Source organism: Varanus komodoensis, unplaced genomic scaffold (assembly GCF_004798865.1).
Source record: "Varanus komodoensis strain SLA01 unplaced genomic scaffold, ASM479886v1 scaffold25, whole genome shotgun sequence".
Classification (NCBI taxonomy): Eukaryota; Metazoa; Chordata; class Lepidosauria; order Squamata; family Varanidae; genus Varanus; species Varanus komodoensis.
Window position 1 is genome coordinate 11,942,819 of NW_025335661.1, and position 12,302 is coordinate 11,955,120.

General features: G+C 39.9%; 1 non-coding gene across 1 annotated transcript; it reads left to right on the forward strand.

Annotated features, from left to right (window-relative positions):
- Positions 1-529: 529 nt before the first annotated feature.
- LOC123024871 lies at positions 530-649 on the forward strand. The gene has a single exon (XR_006415002.1). It is a non-coding gene; the product is annotated as a U6atac minor spliceosomal RNA (small nuclear RNA).
- Positions 650-12,302: the final 11,653 nt, after the last annotated feature.

Sequence of the window (12,302 nt, forward strand, 5' to 3'; positions counted from 1 at the left end):
GGGAATATTATCCAATAAATACATTATAGAGCCATTTTTTCTTTTTATTTCCAATGCTATATTTAATATCCACTGGTGTAAAATCCAGTGTAAAGAGAAAAGTTGAAAAGCCAGAGTGCTTAAGTGAAATAAAGATAGAAATTAATTAGAAACCAACTCTCTTTAAGATACTTAACAGTAGAATTGCTGAACTTTTTGAAAATCCTAATGAAGTATGGAGTGTTGAATTCTATAGTGTATTTATTATTGAATCTTACTTCACATTTTATTTTTATTTCATAAAAGCGATCATAGTGTAAGTCTTTTTAAAATATAAGCAAGGAGAAGTTAATAGTTATTTTAAAATAATAGAATTTGAGACAAACTATGTGTTTAAATTAAAAAACTGAACAGTGAACAGAAATAGATATATCAATAATCAGCCTATTAAACTATTGTAATGTGCTCTGCACGTGGATAATTCTGAAGCCTTTTTGGAACGGGTACAAATTGTGGCAGCTAGGCTACTGGATGTGTGTGTTGTCATACTGTATTGTTTGAAAGGGGGGAAGGTTAGCACTCCCCTTGAAAAGGATAGAAGAGGTCCTTGTGGCTTGTACCATGCATGTACGCTGAAGGCATTGCCACTCTGTAGCATCTGGCACTTTTGAGAGCCAGTGTGACTTAGTGGCTAAGAGTGCTGAATTGGGACTCAGGAGATTTGGGTACTATTCCCCCCCCCCCCACATGGAACTAACTGGGAGACTTTGGGTCAGTCACAGACTCTGGGTTCATATGGTGGTGGTGGTTGTTGTGAGGATACGATTGAGAGAAGGGGAAATATAAGCTGCCTTGAGTTCCTTGGAAGGGAAGAAGGCAGGATATAAATATAATAAACAATAACAGCCTGGAATGCAAAAAGAAGATCCAGGGCAAACTAGATAAGCCTGAATGCTGGGTGGAAAGCAACAGAATGACATTCAACAAGGATAAACACCAAGTTCTCCACATAGGCAGAAGAAAAAGGAAAAGGAAAAAAAATCAACTGCATTGATAAAAGATTGGGAATACTTAGTTCAACAGTACTGAAAAAGAAAAAGACCTTGGAATTGTTGTAGACAACAAGCTAAATATGAGCCAGCAATGTGATTTAGCTGCAAAAAAGGCACACACTATTTTTGGTTGCTTGAATAGAGGTATCACTCCAGGAAAAAAGACGTATTCATTCCCCTCTACTCTGCACTCATCGGGCCTCACCTAGAATGCGGCATTCAGTTTTGAATTAAAAAGTTTAAAGGATGCAGTTTAAAAAGGATGCTGAAAATCTGTAAAGTCTTATGAGAGGCTAAAAGAACTGGGTCTGTTCAGCTTTGAGAAAAGAAGACTGCAAGGTATCCCAAAGCTGTAAGAAAGAAGAAGGAAAAGACCTCTGCTCCGCTCCACTCCTCCCATGGAACAATGAACTTAAACTACAGTATACCAGGTGCAAGCTAGACACAAGGAATAACTTCCCAACTGTCAGAGCAATATGACAGGAGAACCAGTTGCCAAAAGAGCTTGTGGGCTCTCCCACACTACAGGCATTCAAGCAAAAGCTGAACAGTTATCTGAGTGGGATGCTGTGACTGGCATCCTGCACCAGTAGGGGTGAGGACCCGATGGCCTTCTTGGCCTCTTCTGCCCTACTATGAATTCTATGATTCTGTGAAACAAGCAACACAACAGGTGCATGGATGGTATTGGGACCAATACCTAAAAGACTTGTGCTAGGGAATGCTGAGGTATGACAAAGAAGATGACTAGTTATGCGATGGATCAATTACATAAAGGCAGCCACAGCCTTGAGGTAGCAAGAGCTGAACAAGGCTGTAAAGGGCAGGCCAGTTTTGGAAGGCACGCAATTCAGTGTGTTGTTTTTAACATTTAAGGGCATAGTGCTGTGGGATGGGAGTTTTTTTCCTGTCTACATGTCCGTGGCTTTATACCCTAAAGCCATCATAGCTTAAGACCGGTTCTCTAAGAGACCTCCTGCATGGCTGTGAACCTGACCAAGTATTAAGATGTGCAGAAGAGGGCACCATTACAAGCAGAAGCCCCTTTGTCAGGAACATGTGACAAGGTTTTTTTGTGTGTGGTCCCCAAACTGCAGAATGTGCTCCCTCAGGAACTCCAATCACCCCCACTCTCTTGGACTTCAGGAAGACTTCATGCACACACGGTTTCAGATTTGTTGTTGTTGTTGTTAGTTGCGAAGTCATGTCCGACCCATCGCGATTCCATGGACTATATTCCTCCAGGCCTTCCTGTCCTCCACCATCCCCCGGAGTCCATTTAAGCTCACACCAACTGCCTCACTGACTCCATCTAGCCACCTCATCCTCTGCTGTCCCCTTCTTCTTTTGTCATCTATTGTTCCCAGCATTTTTCAGATTAGTCTATTAAAATATGAGTTCTAAGGTTCTATGAGTTTCATTTTTTTGTTTTGATTGTTGACTAAATAAAGAATAAATAATAGGTATTGATGCATTATTAAATGGTACTTAAAGGGCACTGTTTCTTTGGAATAGCCAGAAAGTACACTTCCTTTACTGGATTAAATCCAAATAAATGACTGTATAAATGCTCATATACTTGTGAAGTTGATAGACAGACAGACCCTAGAACCCTTTTGTGTTGTGGATCATGTACTCTTCTTATGGAATTAAGTTTATGCACTACTTAGAATGAGTGAAGGCAACATTTAAAGAAGTCTTTACTAATTTGGTATCTCCAGATAGTTTAGACTACAGCTTCCAGTATCCCTGATCATTAGCCAGGCTAGTGGGAGCGAAAGTCCATTGGTAAGGCACTGAGTTGGTGAGGGCTGCTTTATAGGTTTGTACAAGTTTTGAAATAATGATGTTACTGTGCATTGACATCCTGGGGCAATGAGAAAGTCCCAGAGATGATTCCAGACTCACCAATAAGAATGTGTTGCCTATCACATGTCTGTTAGATTGGTACTGTTCAGGATTTCTTCCTGCACTTATTTTGCATCCTCTCAAAATATGATATACTGATAAGACCTTGAGAAAGCAAATATATGGGAATATTTTATTATACATTTTATGGTGCTACTTGGTTGTGAAAGTATATTATGAACCTGATCTCAATCATCCTCCAACCTCATAAAGTAAGTTAGGATGGAATTCTATTCGCATTCGGTTGATAAACTCCCTATGTTCTCCAGCCAGCATGGCTAGCTATGGAATACTGGGCATTGTAGGTTATTTCTATTTTAAATATGCATAAATTTGCACCGTTATATGATTATTCCTAGTTTTAGGGCTTGGGAATTCTGGTTGACTTTGTCCAGCCTTACTGTTGATTTAGCATGCAATCCTAAGCAAGTTTTAGACAGAAAAAATGGCCTATGCTTGCTGGGTCATCCTGGAAACTCTAAGCATGTTTTTTTCTGTCTAAACTTGTGTAGAAGTGTACCCTTAGGGTGTGATGCTATACTTTGAAAGTAAGCTAGCTGAAGCTCCATGCATTGCAAAGCTAATGTGTTCAGGAATTCGATATCAGTCATTTTATGTATCTATATCTATCTTACCACAGTGTCTGGTGTTTGTGGGGTTCAGAATAAGGAAAAGTGAACTTTGTTTTCTTTACTATCCTCCTTAAAACTTCTCCAGCTGTGCTACTTAGTGCAAAGAATCAATATTTATATCTACGTATCTTTAATGAGGCATCCAGGGGCTACTGTTTTAACTCTGACCTCCATCAGTGGAGGCTGTGGTCAAGTGGCTGGAGGACAACAAATACAAACTGAATCCAGAGAAGATTAAAGTGATGCTCACAAAGCAGAGACATGCTCCAAAAGGGGGATCCACTGCCTGTGATGGAAGGAATCTCATCTTGGTGCTTGCATCTGATCAGATCTAAAGAATAACAGGCAGTCCTGAATTTGGTGTTGTTTCTTGAGAGGACCATCTGACTTGTTGCTCAGGCTCCTGCTATTCATCTTTGGTTAATAAGAAAGCCTTTCCCTCAGGTCAGGTCACCCAGGGGAAAAGCTGCCCTAGAGTCCTTCCTGTTGATGAGGTGGCACAGCTGAGACACAGGCAAAGGAATGCAGACCAGTTGACAATGTGAGCTTGTGTCACACACAAATACAATTGCAAGAAAAGTAGGAGAAACAGTTGGGAAGGGGAAGTATGCAGTAAGTAGGTGTAAGTCCCAATGAGTAAAAGAACGGAGGAACAGGACAAGTGACCATGACTTCTGCTCCCCCCTCCCCCCCGCCCTGAAACACACACCTTGTAGAAAAGAAAGAAAAAGATGAGGGAAGAAAAGAGTCACTTGCTGTATCTCTTCCCTTTCATCTAAAAGCAGGCAAGTGCAGCCCCTGCCCTGTGCTGATTGGAGAATGTGCTGCTAAAGTCTGAGCAAGACCTTTGAAGATAATGTGATTTACTTCTGTACATACATGCACTGGAAAAAAGACAATTGAGAAGACATTGCTTGCTTTATTTTTTTAAAGGACAGGGATGTGGAAGCAGTATTGCATTTGCAAGTCAGAGAGAGACAGAGAAAAGCCATGGGGTCGGGGGAGGGCAAGCAAAGGTAGGTGGGAAAGCAACCGAAGCATCTCTCTCTACCAATGTTTTGCTGGACACTTCTTCCTCTTCTTTGTTGAAGCAGCAAAGAAAAAAGTGACACCCCTTTTCCTTTCCTCCATCCTGAAACCACCACATATGTAACAGAAGGAAGGGAACTTTTAAAAAATTCTCATGGCACACCTCAATTCCTATATTCAGGACACTGCACTATTAGAGAGGGACTCAAGCATGCTTCCTCCATGTTCCATTTTTCTCCCAATTGACTCAACATTCCATGGCTTCTGGTGGTTACTGAGCATGCTCAATCCGCACGTTGAATTTTATGTTTTTCTCTTAATTTACAAATGAACATATTTCTGCATATATGGAAATCCAGCAAATTTGCTGACATCATTTATTTATTTATTTAGTCTATGTTATTCCACAGCTGAAGCTGTTTGGGCAGTTCACACAGTCCATAAAAACAGATGATAAAAGTACAATAAAATATTGTAAAATCAGAAAAAAAATCAAAAAGTTTTAAACATCTAAAAACAGATAACAAAGAATAAAAAAAAAGAGCTTTGTTTCCTTAGGGCCATTTTGCTGATTGACTCAGATGAGTAAGCGCCAAGCTTAGGAAGGAATTATATCAGTTAAAATATGGAAAGAATATGCAGTTACATGGAAGTTGCTAAAGACATAGCTCTTGCTACCAAGCAGATTAGTAAAATAAAATTGTTACACTGTCTGAGATTCAGGAAAAATCAAACTAATATACCCCACCCCCTACCACTTTGACTCAGGCTTTGGTGAACCTCCAAATGAAAGGTGTTCCAAGGCGCTGGGCCAGCCATGAAGATCAATTTTTCACATTACTTTGCCATTCAGATATATTATACTATGAAGGCACTCTTGCTTGATTTAGTTTTGATGGCAAATACGAAGGAGGTACGTTTCACCATAGGTGGTGACTAAGCAATGTAGAATGATTTCTTGTATTTTAACTTTGTGTTGTGAGCCACCCCGAGGCTTCGGCGAATGGGGCGGCATAGAAACGTTTTAATAAATAAATAAATAAATAAAATGTGGAGTTGGATTGTGTAGAACTGAGCTATGCCACAATACTGGTGGACTGTGCTCTAGATAATCATCATTGGAATCAGCTATAGACTTCGAATACCCATGCTGCCTTTATTTAAGCTGCTGCTCAAAATTTCAGCAAATACCTAAAAAAATTCTTCTGCATTTCAACAATTTGTACAGGAAAGTTACCAGTTTATACGCTTCAGGATTATAGACTTATTTCTCAAAAAAAGGTACTTTTGAGAAGTTGTTCATTTTTTCTGTGCCTATTCCGTTAGAACAGGTACTTGTACTGTTGCTGTCAAAATTCCAGAGAGAGCTTTTCTATGTATACATTTTATCTTTCTTAAAAACAAATATGCTTCACACACATGCATGCACACAGATATAATATAGATTATCCACAAAAGAAGGTCAAGAGGAAAAAGACAGTGATTGTTAACATTTCAGGTGCCACCAGTAAATTATTATATAAACCTCAATTGAGTTAAATCATTTGGCAGGCTATTCTTCTTGCATGATAGAGCAAGTGTTGAGTTAAGAGACATTTTTACAAGGTCATATGGAAACAGGGCTAATACGATCACAATTTTTCAGGTTTTGACCTTATTGCAGTTGTGCACTGAGCCTACAAATTGGACACTTGCAACCCTGTTACATGAAAATAAATTGGAAATGACATTTTATTCAAGCAGATGCATACATGCCTCTTGATATTCAAAGGAAGGGGCATTTAACTTTTATTTACAGCTCCAGCAAAATGCAATTAAATAGCAGCTATGTTGCTATGGCCAGTACACAATGATAAAGTAATGTTTCTTACATGTTTGGCGTTGGTTCACCATTTTGCACCAAATTAATTCTTCATGAAGTCAAACTAGATCCATCCTGTAAAGCAGTATAATATCTATCTATCTATCTATCTATCTATCTATCTATCTATGATAATTTATTATGTCTATAATAAACCAGCAGGTACTTCATGCTTAAATATATTTACTTGAAAACAAGCCATACTAATTTGATGGAACATATTTTAAAACAGTAGCTGCAATCCTGTGTATACTTATTTGGGAGTAAGTTCCACTGGATTCCCTCCATCTTAAAAGTTATGGTTTCATAAGACTTGAATCAACAGGTAGAACTGTGTTCCTCTCATAAAAATGTCTTCTAATACTCAATATAGTATGTCCCCCATGAATGGAATAGAATATATTCTTATTTGTATGTAAATACGATTCATTTCTAATTTTAGCAAGGTGGGCAATACTGCTTACACAAGTGATTTCCTAAATATTACAACAGGGAATGTGACAGAAGATAGCCATGACCAGAGTCTAGTAGGGTTAATGTAAATTCACAACCTGAGCTTTGTGATTGGCCAGTAAGACTCCCACATATCCTGGACCCACCTTGCCCAATGCTTCTTCATGCTGATTGCTATACTATATTTGGGGCAAAGAACCCAAGGAAGGCAACTTGTGCCTAGAACTCCTGCAACCCTTCACCATTGGCTATGCTGACTGAGTCAGATGGGAGTTGTAGGTCACCTAGAGGGCCACAGATTTCTCACCTCAGTTAGGGTAAGCAAAAAATATCATTTAGATTCAAGTTAGGACAAAGAAGAACTGAGAATGCACATGCCAGGGTCTGCCATGGCATACAGTATGACAGCTACCTTGAAGAAGATTGCGGTGTGGTCTGGAAGACAAACTGGCTCCTGCTCCTGCTGCAAGAACCACTTTCACACCAAAGCCAACATCAAGGAGGGAAACACAATCCATATATACTGACAACCTGCAGCACTGTGGGGAAAGAAGCCAGCTGTCCTTGGCCAGCCTCAAGGAGGTAGGTCTGCAGGATATATTATATGCCAGGTCTGAATACAACTGGGCAGCTGAGCTTCTCATGTGGCTACTGCTGCTCTGGGAATAGCCTAGCACTTGCTCTAGGCTTTTACACTTTACTCATCCCTTCAGGAAAAGCAATTATGTTTTTGCCTTGCGGAAGCCAGGTGTATTTTGATTCTTCCACACAGAAACGAAGAGGAAGATCCTTGCAGCTGGTTGGACTTTTTAGTTTTTATTTATTTAAAAAAATTGTATGCTGTCCATTACTGTTGTCTCTGGGCAGCTTACAACATTATTTCAGAATAAAATAAATTAACTATTCCATGCTGAGCATCATTTAAAATATAAATAAGTCATATCACAATTAAAATTGTGTGTTCAAATATTGGCCAAATAAAAAGGTTTTGACCTGGTGCCAAAAAACATATAATGATAGTGCCAGGCGGACCTCTCTAGGGAGCACATTCCATAGTTGGGGTGCCACCATGGAAGAGGGCCTCTGCTGCTGATCTTAGGGAGCAGGAGGGCATGTAGGGAAAAAGGCGTTCCTTTAGGTATCCTGGTCCCAAGCCATTTAGGGCTTTATAGGTAATAACCAGCACCTTGAATTAAGCTCGGACTTCGATGGGAAGCCAATGGAGCTGATGGAGGACTGGGGTTATATGAGAATAACGACCAGTCCCAGACAGCATCCTGGCAGCTCTATTTTGCACCATCTGAAGTATCCAGACTGTCTTCAAGGGCAGCCCCACGTAGAGCACATTACAGAAATCCAAACAGGAAGTAACCAATGCGTGTATCATTGTTGCTGGGCAGTTCTCCTCCAGGTAGGGATGCAGCTGATAGAATAACTGAAGCTGAAGGGAAGAGCTCCATTCTTCCCACAGCTTCATTGCTCAAGGCACACTCCTGACTGCCTTGATGCCAAAGACCGATTCTCCCTTGTTTCTTGTTTTACCTGCTAACTGAAGTCTGAGCTTGCACTGCTGGTGTGAACTTACTGCTCACATTGTCTTTCATCACTGCAAGACATCTTAAGGATCGCTAGCCCCTCAAATTCAGACTAATCATGTTGAAATTTGAAGGGTCTGTCCTAAAGAGGAGTTGCGACAAACTCTCTAATTGATTTTCCTGACCTTTGCTGTGTAGCAGTCCACATCTTAGGGATACACAGCCAAAGCCAGCCTTATGACAAAACAATGCGAAACAGTGGCTCTGGAAAGAGTGCAATCTACCCTCATTCTAAAGTGGGGTTGGCTGAGGTTATACATTTTGCCTTTGTTTCTGATGGGAAAAATGTCCTATTCTCTGCAATGTGGTATTGTATGTTATGGTATATAGACATGTTAATTAATTTAATACCACTTATTTTATTGTTTGTTTTACTATTGTTATGACTATGGTGGTGGTGATGAAGCACCTAGACAAAATGATTTTATAAACCATATAATCCAGGTAATAAATATATTGTACATTTTTGAGTGAATGCAGAGGTCCCAGATCCAATCTCTGGCTGCTCTGGGCAGGACAAGGAAAGACTCCTGCTTGAAAACCTGGGCAGTCACAGCCAGTCCGTGTCAGCAGCACTCTGCCAGGTGGACCAGTGGTCAGCCACAGTAAAAGGCATCTTCCTAGGTTCACTGGGTCTGACAGCTAATTGCTTGACAGCTAGGCATACACGCAGGGTGGTCTCAAGAGTGCTAGCTAATTGGCATACATGAATGCAATTTGTCAGGTAAGCTGGGCCCAAACCATTTAGCAGTTTGAAAGGACAATGCCAGTACTTTACATTGGGCCTGGCAATGCACTGGAAAACAGTGTAGCTAGTACATGATAAGTGTCACATGAGCAGACCACCTAGCACTTCCTACTCCTTGAGTGGTTGTATTTTGACATTTCAGAACCATCCTTAAAGGCAGCCCCTTGGCGAGCACATTACAGTAGACCAGCCTGGATGTCATGGCAACATGGTCAACTGAAACAGGGTTCATTTTTTAAGATTGGTTTTGTTCCTTTAAGAAATCTAAAGAAGGAAGGAGGAGCTGTACCCATCATGGTACTGAGAGAATGGCACCTGCTAGTGCTTATGCTGGCTCTTACAAGACTGGAATCTATGACCTCTGTGGAATGTGATAACTGTATGAAAGTTTTAGGAAATGGCAACAACAGGGGAAAGGGCAACCTTTTCCTCCTCAAGTTCTCTTTCAGTTCTCACACCAGGGCAAAGTGTGCAAGGGTGTTTGCACTTTGGAGGGAAAAAGAAAAATTGGGAGGCAGAACATGTTCAAGGTTTAGAAATTCCATACCCTCCAAAATTCCTTCCTTTACACAGCAATCATAAATGCAGAGGTACTACATAGCTATAGACCTAGACAGTTTGTGGTCCATTGACCAGCAGGAAAGAAGGCAAATCTGAAAGGGTTAAAAGTACATTTGATATATGTCTGAACTCTCCAGTACATAATGACTGTGTTCACCAGACATGACAAGCAACCTTGGTTGGTTGCTATGGTTTGAGGGGGGGTTTTTTTGGTTTTTTTTACTATGAGTTACCTGATAGTCTATCAAATGGTGTCTATTTTGTTGCAATTTCCACCCTCCCTGCTCAGTCCTCCCACTGCTGGCCTGTATCCCATCAGCCACTGTGCCTGAAATTCAATCCTAAATTGCATCATTCCCTACATCACCTGATCTGCCTCTTCCTCATGGGTCCACACATAGAGGCTGGATGTCTGGAGTGGCTCCTGTAAGTTGACACTTTTTCCAGAAGATTCTGTGGTCATTGCATACCATGACTGGAAACCACAGTCCTGACAACATGGCAACCCAGATCTTATTGTCTATGCTAACTAGGAGCAGCTCTCCAGCAAGGACCTTTCACATAAATAATTGGAATGGTCTTTTAAAAACTAGATATACAAAGTATGTTTCATCAGTTTGGAAACCAATAATACCTGAAGAGCTTCTGTTATATTAGAAGCAGAACCTAAGTGCCTTAGAACTGAGGCACATACTTCATTCATGGGGATACACTTGATCTACTCATAAAAGGAACGGGATGGTTTTCAAGGGTAGAGAAGTAGGGATTGCAAATTACTCTGAAGATAATGTTTCTCCTTGATTTGCCTACTAATAGGATTGCTCTGCTGTATCTCACTCTGCAGTTCTCACTCAGCAAGTCAGAGAAATATGCTGGTCCACGTGTATGTCTTTCAGACAGTCTACTCCCAAAGGAAAAGCTTCCTACAGCATTGTCTGTTAAATTCCTTTGTATTCTTTTCAGTGCCAGGTGAAAACTTTTTTATTTTTTCCAGCATTTTAGCGGTTTAACTTTTAAAGTTTAATTTTAATATTGCATTTTATTCCAAACCTTTGCTGTGCTGCTATGCGTATTCAGTTGCAATTGGTGGGGTCTGTTGTCTTATGTTAACATTTGTTCTTTATGTGTTTTTAACTTTTGCTAACTACCCAGAAAGCATCAGCTATTGGGTGGTATAAAAATAAAGCAAGCAAGCAAGCAAACATACATAACTTACATTGTGCAGAGAAATCAGGCCACCTAAGACAGCTATTTTTAGTTCACTTGGAAGCTCCTCACAGTGACTTTTTCTGCATGACTTTGCTGAAGAAACTCTTAATTGCCCATTCCTTTGTGGAGCTAAGTTTAAACAATACTTTCCTTTAAGGATATATCGGTGTGCTACATGTTGACACTTCATACCTGACCCATTTTTGATTTGTTATTCATGTAACAAGCATGTTGCCTCATGCTTGAGGCAAAGTCAAATCTTCCATAGTTTATACGTATGTATTTGCGAGTTTTGGAGCTTAGCAGAATGGGTACTGTAAAATTTTATCCGAATATATTTGCTTTTACAAAGATATTTAAAATAGCTTTCCTCATAACTGTGTTTACACCTTTGTTTTGTTTCTCCTGATGAAATATTAAGTATAATACATTAAATGTAGCCTTTGGGTGATATTTCCTGAACTCTTTAAGAATTTATAAAATGTGAGTCACATCTGACAGATGTTCCCTTACCTTGGATTCCTGTTTACTTTGCTAGAGCTAGAGGATTTGGAGTTAGAGATGATGGAACAATTTGAGCAATAGCTTTCTTATAATTCATCAGGTATTTTCACTTGTGTCAAGTCTGCAGATTAATATACTGATTCTTGAACTGTTTTTAGTGGGAGAAGAAAATATGAAAGATAGCAGAGAACAGGTATATGGACTGTTCTCTAAAGGGTGCACCTTATAGATGTAAAGATTGGGGTCTCCAATGTGAATTCCATGAGAGGAACATGTCCCATGTTGTAAACCAGCACCCTTCTTAATTGAAAGATAAACACACACATGCATAGTTGGAAGTTGTCATACAAAGAGCCAGCTTCTGACAGTCTATTTACTCCTAAGAATTCCTTTTCCCAATGGGTCCCAGATGAATTCTTGGAAAATGTTTGTAAAATACAAATAACAGGCTGCTGCAACCCTGTATTTCATTTTGAAGCCTGTCTTGACATCCAGAAAAAGACAAGCTAACCTGTGGCTGTTAGGGAGCAAGAGAGAATATTTTACTAGTGTATTAGATGAGTTAGTTGATGTGGGGTGTGTGTGTGTTGTCCTCCCTGTGTATTTGGCAAGTGTATTTTAAAGTATCCCTGTGTATTTTAAAACACCAGCAGTTTGTGTCTTTGTAATAAATACTTTGCTGTGATTTATGGAGGCAAATATATGTGATTTTGCACTTGATGCTCTCACTCCAGCTCCACCATATACCCAGTTTCCTGACAAAGTAACTTG